We start from the raw sequence: 12386 nt of genomic DNA, 5'->3' as shown, positions 1-12386 counted from the left end.
AGTTTAGTTGATGTGCCCATTGATGTATAAGCCACAGCTTTGTGATTAAAATAACTGCAGCAAATCACTGTTATTGCATTTTTCTGGCCTAACAGTCACTGAGATAGACAGACATGAGTGTCAGCGCTGTACTCTGGGAAATTACTGGTCTGTCACGCTCTAGTAGACTTCCATCTTTCATCCCCTCAGTCCCCCGCCATGTTGTTTTCTGACTGTCACTTTAGATTGGCCTCATAGTACTGTAAGCCTCGGCACTTATCTAATTGGAGAGATGACAGGGATCCATCTCAAGCACCATGGTGTCTTCCCAATGCGGCTACTTGAGCATTTAGAAGCTCATTAAACTCGCCAATGTGGTCATTCAGCTCCAGCTGAAATGTTCATAGTTAAACATCATCAACATAGCTAAACTGATGAAAGTCATTGATTTGAAAGACAATTCTTTATTAAAATGATATTGTATATGTCAGAAAAAAAACAAATGTTAATGCATTCCTACTTTATATTTGATGAAATTATGAAATAGAAAAAAACTGTAGCCTGATTGTGTGGCATATGCAGTTTGGTCATCAACATCTGAAGTATTCAAAGGTGTATATGGAGCAGCATGGGGGTGGGAGTATTCTTCTTTGGGGTTGTGTAGCAGCCAGTGACAGAGGAAACATTGCACAGATGAAGCAAAGAATGGACTCTTGTAAAGATCAGCAAAGTGTGGATGCAAGAATTTTCAGCATGTCTGCCTTTTTAACCAACTTAAAGCTTCAAGTTTTTTGAAGGCTATTGATGTAATGCAGACCAGGAGCTAGGCCCTATTAAGTATGTTTCCACACACCTGTTTTTATGCACATTTTCAATCTGAACATAAGAGAAAATAAAAAATAAAAATAAATTTTGAGAAAAATATACACAACAACTGAGTAAGAAAAACTTTAACAAAGTGGAAACAGAACTTGTAACTTAAATGTGACTTGAGTTTCAGTTCTGCTGAAATGACGAAAAAATGGCAAAAACATCAGACTCTTTGACTCTTTTATGACATCTCATTGTCCACATACTATTGGCCACATCTCAAGTGTTTATGAATAGATACTTTTGCAGGTCAATTGATCAATGACTCTCCCTGTTGACCTGCCTGTATGGCTGTAATTCTTCAGTGAACTTCAGAAAACAGTGAGTGGCATCACTGTATATTATTGAATATCAGGAAGATTTCATTATATAAAAGCCAAATTTATAGCTGTATTGTTTGTCAAGTTGCTTTATTTTGAGGCCTGGAGTCCCTTTTACCCTTTATTTGTCATGTCATATAGGGGCGTAACCACACATGTGTCAACAGATGCAAATGTAGCACACACACCATTCACACAAGAGGAGGCGGTTAGTGCACTCTGGTCACATTTGTCACTCTGGCAGGCAGGCCTCCCATTCTCTGGGTTGGTGGCCTGGTTTCTGCACGGGGGCTGGGCATCTACCCGCCTGTGCTGCCTAGTAACTGTCAGATCTAGACTGTGATTTATGCAAATTGGCAGGCAAAGGCTTGTGGGTCAGCAGTGATATGTGGTAAGACCATCATTGGGACAGTGTACAAAGGCAAGTAAACAGAAGCCAGGAATCCCACTACCAGCTGAAAGATGAATGATGAAATGGGAGTGATATTATAAAATTATAAAGATATAAAATTTGACTCCATTATAACATATTTGTAATATCTAGTAAAGTAAAATGTAATATATATAGTCACATAATTTAACTTAATATAATCAAAGAGTTCAGAATTTAAGAATTTGGCAAGATTTTCAAATAGTGTAAACATTTTAAAGTATCTGTTCCTTTTGAGATACTATTTACCCAGTAAATCAGTTTTAGAGCCATGTAAATGTGGTGTGACAGAAAAAAAATCTTGCTTAACAGTTTTGGACTTTTATTTTGGTTAGTTTCCTGTTTTTCTCCTGTGTTGATCTTGGTTAGTTTTATGTTCATTAGTCTGATCAGTTTCACTTGTGTTAGATTAGTCCTTGGTTCTGAGTGTATTTAGATCTCCTGAGTTTCTTTGGTCTTTGTTGGAGCATTAACTTAAAACGTACATGTGTTTATGTTTGTTGGAGGAGAGCTTTTAGTTTTTGTTTTATACCCGGCCCACCGAGTGGCCGGGTATAAAAGAGAGAACCTTGTCTTGCATTTGGGTCCTCTCCTCTCCTCCTTCATCACCACCACCACATCTTAATATTAACAAAACAAGCAAAAAAGTAAACTAAAAACCAAAAAGTGTTAAATAATCGTGTTACATAACTTTTATATATCATAAAGAACTGGTCCAGAAATATGGCACCAGTAATGAGTCATTAAATCACTGTAAGCCAGTCAAAGTTGTTGTAATATTGGATGTCATTATAAAACAGCCATGTCTCCAAGCACCCATAACTGCAGAATAAATTCTGAATTTACAAGCTGAAGCCACTCATCACTGACAGACCCTTCCACTTCTCTCCTGAACACAAGATGGGAGAAATATCTATCAATCATGTCTTTTGCCAACGTCTGGACCTGAATCCATCCCAAATGGGTCTCTCACAATCAAACACCTGCTCACTTTGTTCCTTTCCACTTTAGATGATTACTTGTATGCACTCTGGCACTGTCCTCTCATGCAGCACTTCTGGAAGGAGATAACTAATAAGCAATCTAACATATTGGGCTACTCCATTCAGTTCTCACAGCCGACCACCTCACCACAGTCACATCGATCACTTTAACTGTTGCCTAAGAAGTGCATCCTCCGTAACAGGAAGCAGAAAAACATTAAACATGTGGCCTGGCTTTATAACATAACATCTCTGTGGAAAAATCAATCAATCATTAAAAAAAATATTGATATCATGCCCCCCAAACATCACCAGGCTTCCTCCCTTTATTATTGTTCTTCATTGTTTATTATTTACTTTGCCTCCATCACCATCACCATCCCTCCGTCCCTGTGCTCCTGAGATGTCGTCATTGCTTGCATCAAAGTCTTTCCCAATCAATTTTATCTTTAATGTGAAGCCAACCTTTGCCCCAACCCTGACTCCGACCAGTTGTGCTTTGCAGTGCCTCAAATCTACTCAGAATTCACATAAAATGTAAGCTAAGAACATTTTAGTGTCCAGCTTCATTTATTGCATTTCCTTTCTGTTCCTTACTATCTTTAATAATTAATTATGGCAAAAATCCCCAGGAAATTATTTGAAAAAGAAAAGATTGGAAGATATTTAAAACAATATTGCCATTTTGTGGTTTCTGTCAGATCCAGGTGATCCAGGTGGTACTGGGAGCAAGTATATGACATTGCCATCCTGTGATATAAACAGTTGGTCTTTCTGTTTTAATGGCTGGGCGCTTGTGGTGCCTGGCACAGTTTAATTAGTGTGAATACATTAGGTCTGTGTGAGATCTTGCTACCTGGCAGGGGTTGGAACTGGGCAGTACTGCAGAGGAGCAGGCTGCACCAGCGGCACTAACAGGCCCTGCTGTAATGACCCTGCCAGGCTGACACAACGCTCCCACCTGGGGGACCACTGCGGCTTTCCAATGACAGATGGAGGGCTGCTGAGACAAGGGAGCTGGGCTGGATTACTGCAGGCTAACAGAGTAACCATTAGACCAGCCAGTCTGCCAGCAAGCCAACATGCCTTTGTTTTGGCTCCACCTTTGCCTGGTAAGTAATGTAATGGTGTGAACAGACAGACTGCCAAAACACTAAGTACATGTTTACTCCATCATCATTTTGCATCAGTGGTTATGTTTGGAATTAGTTACATGCTGGGTGACTTGTGCTCATGTTCAGTTATTCTTTTTGTAAATTTACCCTACACTTAAATCTAAACCACCAGACCTCTCAAAATATATACATTCTACTAAAGGCCTCATGGGATGTTTTTCTTGAAAGGCATGTTTTTTTTAATGGGAACTTTGAGGTTTCATGTATGGGTGGTCTCATCCATCAACAAAATTTTTTGGTTAAAATATTTTGATCACAGTGTGCCAGTTAATCTGTAGCGTGCAGACCTGAATACGGGCTCTTTCTTCTATTCTGACACGTAAATCAGAGAATTCACTTCAGCTCTCAGCCATGTGGGGACATCCACCCTTTACTCCGATGACCAGCGCTGCTCCTGTAGTTCAGTCAGCAGAAAAAGGAGCTCTTTGGTCTGGTTTGTGTTAGTGATATAATCGTTAATAAATGAAAGCTCTTCTATCACACGCCCTAAGGCGAAACTGGCAGCTGGCTGGGGAATGGATGTGACAGTTCTCATAAAGAGAAAAAAGGATGGAGAGATAGGAAAGATAGATTAAAGCCAGCCAAGATGAGGAAAAGAAGGGAATAGACACCGCCCTTAATGTGCACTGTCCATGTACCAGCCAGAAATACTTGAATCTAATCGGGGACAAGCATGCACAACCTCCTGAAGGTTGTACAAGCAATTATGCCACTTAGGAGTCTTGGACAGGCAAGGTCGTATCGGCAAACAGACACAAGGGGCATTATAATATAATGTTCTGTATTCAGTGTGACACAGACCCTTTTAGCTAAGACAATATCAATCTCCACAGCACTACTCACCACACTGTGTCCAGAGTGACCTAAAATCCTCTGTAATCCTACTGATGCTAATATACATGTGTCGCCACAATTCACCACAAATGGTTAAATTGATTCTAAGTAAACTCTATATTGTATGTCAGTGACACCATACTTGCAGAAATCGTTATTCCTGTATTCTTTATTTTTCCTGAAGGATGAGGAAACGCAAAAAGCACAGTGAGAGACAGATTTTCGCTGGAACCCTAACCCAACAGAAGGGAGCTCCTGTGAGCCGATAACAAAAGCAGATGTGATGGGAGGACTTTGCCAGAAAGGGTTGATGTAACAGTTTGCTGGGTGTTTCTGGTGTTCATTTCATTCACTCCATGCAAGCTGTGCTCTGCTGTCAGGGGAGCAGTTAGCTTGTGTGTGTGTGTGTGTGTGTGTGTGTGTGTGTGTGTGTTCAGAATGTGTGGAGGAACAATGTGCACCTGAGCTCCTACATACAAGAAGGAACATAGTTGTCAGAGACGCAGCAGATTATTATAAGATGTAAACAGTATCATTGTGGAAATGACTAAACTGACATCAGTGAAAAGGAAATTTTTAATTGACAGTATTAAGCAGCTCTTACATACATCTACTGTTTGACTGGTTAATTTGCAAACCCAGAAATATACTTCTTCAATGTCCATCTTACAATTTAAGCACAGATGTGAGAAAAGTTAATAAAATAGAAACAAGATGAAATTCTATATATTAGATGGCCTGTAAGCCACAAATCAACGTGTGGCATGTTGCTTGTTGTCTTGGGTGTGGCGTAAATCCAAACTGCAGTAATAACATGAATGTGAAGAGGATCACATATGACAGAAGGGGGATTAAAAGCCTCAAATCACAGTCAAATCACGTTTACAGTAATAAAACCTTTTTTTCTGGCATATGGTTGGTTATTCTCTACAGTATACAGTATGTTGGGCCTCCTGTGCTGCTGGTGTTTGTGCGTTAATACTATTTTGTTACACTTGGAGCACACAGCCTGCTCCTCCTCCTAAAGTCAGTGCTCAAAGTTCAGAGAGGTGACAACCTATCCGGCTTGGCGCTAGAGGGCATAGTGCATTCAGACACTTTAAACCAGGGGACTAATATATTAAAGTTTCCAAACTGGATCCTCTTCGTTTTCCATATGGCCGACTAACTGCAAGTAAACACTTAGCAAAAAGAAGAGGCTCTTCCAGCCAACAGAAGGTGCTGTGTGATGTGTTTGAAGCACATAGTATCTCTGAGATCTGGAGGTTGAAGATACAGAGAGAGGGATAATTATATCTAATTAAGCTTGATGCCATCTTCAACTACTGCCTCCTACACACTTCTGTGATGACAACCACACAAGGCATCTGGTTGGGAGGAATAATAGAAAATGCAGAAATAAAGCACCACAGGTTTACATTCCTTTAAGGTTGTCTGATCATCTGAAATGCAATGAACTGTGCACTGTTGTTTTTTTGGCTGTGTTCTCTGATTTGAATTAGGGAGAAACTTGTTGAAATGGAAAGCATTAAAGTGACATGTCAGCCTTTATTAAAAACCTTCTCTCAGTGGTTTTACCTTTATGCAGTCATTTCACTCAATCACCAGCTCTCTAAAACCTTCCTCTTTCTCTGTCCCTCCATCCATCTCCTTTCTCTTTCCCTTCACCCCATCACCTCCTTCATTGTTGTACTCCTCTTATCATCCTCCTCCCTACCTTCTCCCTGTTTCTACCCTTGAATGGTCGCTTTGCTGGTAGACACAGTGTCAGCGTGGGATGAGATTAGCCCAGTGTGTTGAGCTCATGGGAAAACCTCTGAATATATGGTAAAAGGCCTTCTATCATTTTTTCTTTCTTCTTTTCTTTCTTTGTTTCTCTCTCTCTCTCTCTCTCTCAATATTTTCTTGCTCTCCTCTTGTCCATTTGCTCATCTTTACTATTGTGTGTACCTCTACTCTATGTCCATGCTTTCACATACAGCACAACCAGCCTATGATAAATACATCACATGCCTATATCAGTCACAGCACAGTTGAGTTATTGCACTTCATTTTGGCTGCTAGACACATATCGTGTGTATAAGTGCATGTACTCCCTAGTGGTCACTTTGACAATCACTCAGCTGTAGTTGCTTTGGTGTTACATTGTTTGCCTCAGCCTTATGCACATGAAGTGTAAATCCTACCTGTGTGCTTGTCCTATTGTCTCCCTGCCCTTGTGATGTCCTTGGCTGAAAGTGTTTGCTTTGTGTAGATGTAATTCTAGTGATACATGGTAAACTCCTGACCTGTCTGCTCCGTGGCCTTTCTGTTAGATGCTGTTACTTAGGCTTCTAATTGCTGCTGACATTCATTTACCCACTAGGACCATCACCTTCCCCATGACCCATGACTTCTGTCTCTGGGTTTTAAGTTGTGCCGCAGGAGACTGTACATTCATACACATTTGGTACTGTATATCAGAACTTGACACAGTACAGTTGAGTCAAGTATATGGTAACTATCCTGCTGCTGTAACTAGCAGGACTATTGCTATGCAACTATTGTTCATATTCAGTAATCAAAGCAGGTTTTCAATTCCTTTCCCCTGAGTGCAAACACAGCTCTGTCCCATGTGTTGTAAAGCAGGAACCTCCTTATCAGCAGTCGCTCAGAATGACAGTATTCATTATATGTGCAATTGTGGCCCAGCTTGATTACACAGGGACTTATCATCCCAGAACATGCCATAGGCACACCTGCATTGTGCTGCATAGCACATTGATTTAAGCTTCTGTGTAATATTGTTGTGCGTATTCGGAGGTAACAGAGCTACTAGAAACACAGCTACCACTGTGATGGGTTGTTGATTCCTCATTATTTTTTATGCATTCCAAACACATTTTTGCTGTTTTTGAAACATAATCAAATCATAATGGGATGAAGCAATATTATACAGCATCTCCCACTTTACCTATCTGCTCACTGTTTGAGGGGATGAGACTCTTCCTAATGTCTGTAGGATATTGGGAAATGAAAATCGGAGCTGCTCTCTGTGCCTGTTTGTGATTAAGGGAGAGGATGATCTGTGTAACATATCTGATGCTACGATAAGGTAGCATGCAGGATGTAAGAATCAAAGAAAGAAAGGAAGGAAGAAAAGATGCCACTGAACGGTGATCATGTCATAGATACACCTCTTCACAATTTAGGCTATTTCAATTTTGGAATATTTCATGAGGAGCTGGCAAAGATCAAACTAGAGATAAAAGGAAAGTGAATATTTTCATTCATGCAGGGGCCAGAGCTCAACTCCAAATAAATGTTGTGTCAATAAATGTCAATAATCAGTTAATGAAGTTTCAAACACAACACAAATTCTTTATTAGCCATGTGTTACTATTACTAATTAATTACTTCTCTGATGTCGTTATTATGACATTCATTTCCCCAACCTGTCAAGCCAAACCTTGTACTTATATATTATCATATATACTTATTGCATTATATCTGATCTATAAAACTAATAATTCATTAATCATTCATTAAGTCCATTATTGTTACAGCTTATAATACCTTTATAAAACTGCTGTATGAGAAAGAGGAATGTCACACAAGCCGCAGTCTAAAGCCTCCATCAGGCCACCGCTTTGCGTGTCAGTATTTGATGCAATACTCCACACATGAGACCCTATGTATGTGCACTTCTCTAAGAGGGCCATTTGGAGAGCAGCAGGTCAATACACATTCATAGAGAGTGCATTTCCCTGAATGCTTCAGCAGTCCGTAAAGCCTCAGTGCCACTTTCAACCATAGTCTGCTTACCGCATTAATCCATCCTACAAAAGCGTCATTCTGCTCATAGAGAGAGGACCCTCACACAGACACAACAGAGGCCCACATATACACACATTTTCACAGCTTCAATGGCAGAAAATCTATAGCCCTTTCTGGGAGGAGGAATTCCATTAGATAATAGATATGAAATCCATCTCGATTCCCCACCTTATCTTCTCCCAGGGTGAGGGATCAATACTCGGGCTTCAGCTCAACTGCCAACAATAACAGGAAATTGATGGCACAGCATAAGCAACATGGAGGTCTACTAATACCACTTTTTTGGCCAACTCTTTAATGCAAATGCAGAGAGTTAATTGGTGAAAGGTTGCTGATAGTAATGAGGATGAATGGGAGCTGGTGTTGGGAGTGCGTGAACACATGAACTCCCTAAGGATTATGACATTAGCTTGTTGATTGTTTGTAAAATCACTGCAGTTGTAGAAAATATACACAATTACAAAAGGCACTGTTTTACAGTTGAAACAAAAGAGTAGACAGACAAGGGCTCATGCACAAATAGCCAGTGGCCTGGACAAATGGCTGTGCACACAGTAATGGCATCTAATTTTCCACAGAGCTATGGAGGTTTCCTGTCAGACTTATAAGGTGCTGTGTTTACAAAGATGGTCGCCTGGCAACCCATTCCAAACTGCATTAGAATATGAGGACAAGAAAGTGATGAGGTGAGTGTAGGGTCAGGTGCTACACAGCCTACACAGATACTGGCATGCTGATACTGTTCAGGGATATGGGCAGTTCCCTTCTTCCCCTGGGATGAGTCATTTTGTGTTTGTGTACAGTATGTCCTGTACTGTATGCGGCAACATGTGGGTGGTTGGGAGGTTTACAGCTCACTGGTCAGAGAGGTCCAGAGTCCATTCTCACTTAGATGTTTGCATAGCTAAAACACCACTTACTGCGTCATATCACAGAGGGGTGTCAGTGACTGAGCATGTAGAGCATGAGTGAAACGACAAAAATTTCCAACCTGTGTTTGTCCAGTGAAGTTGGACAGAACATGAGCCTCTGGCTGATGAGCATCTCCAATGGATCATTTGCGATTTTGGTGCCAGTGCTTACACTTGAGTGGAAAGCATAAAATCTTTTTTTTTTTTTTTTTTTTGCAGGGATTAACCTGACAGCTCTTTCATCACAAGCCACAACATCTACACGCTTTTAGGTTCAATGACTGTCATTACTCATTCACTCACAGTGCACCTACACTAGCTGCAAATGAGACAGCGTTGTACAGCATCTGGATCTAATTGTCATGATGGTCTCATTCCGTAACTAATCCAGTATGTGCACACAGGATAACCCCCAACCCTCCTAAACCCCACACCAATAACCAGACATGGCCAGCAGGTGGTGCTGTCCTCTGTTGAATCACTGTTTACTTTGCTTTTAATACCATTAAATCCATCAATCAGTAGCAGTCACATTACTGTATGTTCAGTGAGGAGACTTAAAAACAAATGTTCACTGTGTATTGCATCATGTTACTGGTCTTAGTAATCCTCTATGATTCTGAGTTGCTCTACAATCAGTGAAGATGAATCAGATGAATAGAGGGGGCCATTTTAGATAATTAAGATACACATGATTACAAGTTGTGAGCAACATGCTTTTCTCTCTGATCTCTGTAGTTGTCTACCAGAGCATTATCTGCAGTAATAGTGTCAGATCTTCACGGACAAATCCCTTTAATGTCATCCACAGCGCCCAGGGGGGGACCACCCTCTTTGGGAGCAGGGTGGTGGGAGCTAATTTCAACCCACACAATAGACTCATGTCTAAGACTGCCTTGTTAGATCACACTATTTCTTCGTCTAAAAGACTGTGTGTGGGTGTGTATGTGGGCACGTATTAAATGGAAAACTCCTCTATCTAAGCATTGGCACTCTGGGGAATTAAGGTCATGTTTTCTTGCCTCTTGAATACTAATGCATCAAGATTGAAGCGTTCCTCTTTATGGACACATAACAGACTAATCAGGGTCCTGATCAGTCAGGGATGCACCCAAACCTTCTGAGCGAAGAAAGAATGCTCTCACACATAACATCATGCAGTAAAACTTGTCAAGAGAAAAAGATCATGACGTGATCTTCGGTTTTAATTAAGAATTGAGGCTTTGTGGCGGAGCCATTCCTGGCTCACTCTCCTGCATGATGTCATCTGTGGGAAGGTATTTTTCTCAGACACAACCTGTCTGCTCCTGTCAGGGGCCACAGTAACTCGAGCCGCCTTGAAAGTCTGGGAGTGAACACCGGTCACTTACAGACAAGGGCGTTATTTATTTTTTCTGGAGGAGATTCAATACGTCCTCCTGCTGCTCTGCGGCTCCAAGCTCCATCCTGAACTCTGAGGCACAAAGCACTTGCCCTCCAGAGACACACAAGAGGCTGTGAGCTCAGTCACAGACAGCTTTGCAGAGCTGGACAGTGGTAGGTTGTATAACATGATTAGTGATTGTTAATGTATATAATCATAGAGATTTCACTAAACCTCTGAAGCGCGTTTCTGTTAAGATGTATAGTAGACACTGTTAATGCTCCCTGGCAAGGCTATTATAATGAAAACCCACGTCCACTATAGTAACCTTCAATTCCATAATATTTGTTTGAAAGTATATATCTGCTCTGAAATGCATTTGCACAAATATGCAATGTTAAACATGTTTGTCTAAAAGGATTACGATGATTTGTGGATAATGTATATGTTTTAAATATATAACTTTAGTACACAAAAAGTATTTAAATGGTTCAGTCATATAAAGTATATTTTTGAATCAAACATGCATGAAAGCCACTAGAAGTAAAACTGCACAAGCACTAACTGTTTATCACATTCATGATTCTAATCTATGCTTTGTCATAAAAATAAGAAAACGGCTTTCAGGCAACATCTGCTTTCAAACTCTCACCCACTGTGCTGCAGAAAGTGATTCTTTGATATTTTTTTTAAACAGGAGGGCATTTTAAAACACAGATTTACTTATAACAGTTGTAGTCTAACAAAGGAAATTGAAGCGTTTCACACAAGAATAACAACAAATTGGTGGCTGCTACCATGCCATGTTAAGAGCAGGCATTGTTTCCATGTGCACTGTAAATGTTTTTAGTGCAGGTACATCATTGGCTGAAGCCTTTTTACTACAAAAAAAAAAAAAAATCCTGTGTGGAAATTGCAACAACAACCCCCAGTGTCTTCGGCCATTCAGCTTTTTCATGAAATCCCTCAAGATCAGAAAATACTAAATGAATCCCAAGAATCTCTGTACAAGGATGAGTCACCATGACCAGCATGTTGTGAAGCAGTGGGACCATTGAAAACCAGGGGAGCATGAGTCAGCACTGCAAAGCTGAAAGCACATATGTCATAAGAAAGTATTTGTATCTTTAAAAAAAAACCAACTTAAACATCGGGGGGGGGGGGGGGGGGGGGGGGGGGGTGATGCTAAGAGGCTCATGACATACTTCTAAGACAGTTTGGATCAATCACAAAGATTGATGGCTTACTTTTAACGTTATTACTGCATCTTTTTTTTGAATTCAAAAGTGGAAAAGTTGAGTGAAGATGAATGGCTCACACATCCGCAGAAAAAAGACCACAAGACACAATATTTAACATGCAACACTGCAACAAATCCTTGCTTGAAAACATGCCCATGTGAAAGCATTCTGAGTTAGACTGCAGCAATCGATTGGCTTAAAAGGTTATGCGAATCAATACAAAGTTGTTTTGGGCACCAGCGCTATTATATTAATGTCATCCTGAGAAATAGGCACTAGCTTAGGTGGCTTGTCTGCCAGCCTGTTTTCCTTTTTAACTCCAGTCACAAGATCCTTGTTACAAAGCAAAGATTGCTGCTACTGAAAGCTGTTTTAAATGGCAGCTTATTAATAACATTTTGACTGGAAAGTTCAACTTAACTTTTACTATATTTTAGATTATACAAAAGAATCGCCACTTTAAT

The sequence above is a fragment of the Mastacembelus armatus genome, chromosome 15 (assembly GCF_900324485.2).
Source record: "Mastacembelus armatus chromosome 15, fMasArm1.2, whole genome shotgun sequence".
NCBI lineage: Eukaryota > Metazoa > Chordata > Actinopteri > Synbranchiformes > Mastacembelidae > Mastacembelus > Mastacembelus armatus.
Note: the sequence above shows the minus strand (reverse complement) of the source record.